Raw genomic sequence first — 1,152 nt, forward strand, 5'->3', positions numbered from 1 at the left:
ATATCACAATCCCTCAATCAATCTCTCACAAAAAAACCCTTCTATACCAAAAACGAAAGTCTACATTTCACTTAATAAAGCAATCATTAATGCATGTAAACAAACATAACTGCTTAAACTATTACACGTTTTAACATTGTTAATAATTTCAAGAAAAGGTCTTACATATCATCTCCTGGGAAAATTTATGTTTATTTGATCCAGATCGAAAAATCTGAAATTATTTCAAATATCTAGCGTTACTATGGGAGAAGACAGTTATGAACAGTAATTATTTGCTTAGACAATTATGTTCATTGAATTTTAATAATATTTATCTCGCCATAAGTATAAGAGTGGACAAGTAATTGAATATTTCAGAAAAAACCTCAATTTTGTAGCAATAATTACATTTATTATCACATAAAATAATAATAAATTGTTTGGTAAATTAAGTTTTTTAATTTGAATTATGTATTCCTTTTGAGGTAATAAAAAATAAAACAAAACTAGAAATTTTTGAGAAAAGGTAAAAATTTTCAGCGTTATTCCAAAGTAATATTATTCCAAATAAAATATGTCTTTTAAACAATATTTTTGTTAAAGTTAATTGATAGCTGTCGCATTATGATAAAGTGTTTTTGAAATTTTGCAAACATTTAAACATCTACTGATCAGCAAAAAGAAGTAATTCACGTATTGCAATCAATTTGTATGAAAAAAACACGTTAAGGTATCAAGATGTTAATTATTAATGAAAAAGAATATTCTAGTTTTATTAATTGAAATAATTTTTTTCAAATGAGCAATTTAAGTTTTTGGCAAAACTCTCTGATATACAAATTTTTTTAAAAAGTGGTTCTTTTGAAAATACTTTCAAAATAAGACTTGAAGTGATCACGTTAATCCTGAAAAAATGTAATAAAAAAATTTCAAAACCCACTTTCCAGAATAAATACAAATTAATTCCCGACTACTTCATTAATAGGATGCCTGTAGTTCTGTTATAATCGCGATAAAGCTTTTGAAAAATTAAAGAGTTACATTTTCAGGCCAAACTGCAAAAGAGGAAAAAAAACCCAAAAAATAAAATTTTCATTTTGAAAAGATCTACAATATAATTTGAATATTATTAAATATAGTTCACTATTTAGGAGAGATTGAGTAAGCAGC

The sequence above is a fragment of the Belonocnema kinseyi genome, chromosome 10, assembly GCF_010883055.1.
Source record: "Belonocnema kinseyi isolate 2016_QV_RU_SX_M_011 chromosome 10, B_treatae_v1, whole genome shotgun sequence".
Taxonomy (NCBI): Eukaryota; Metazoa; Arthropoda; class Insecta; order Hymenoptera; family Cynipidae; genus Belonocnema; species Belonocnema kinseyi.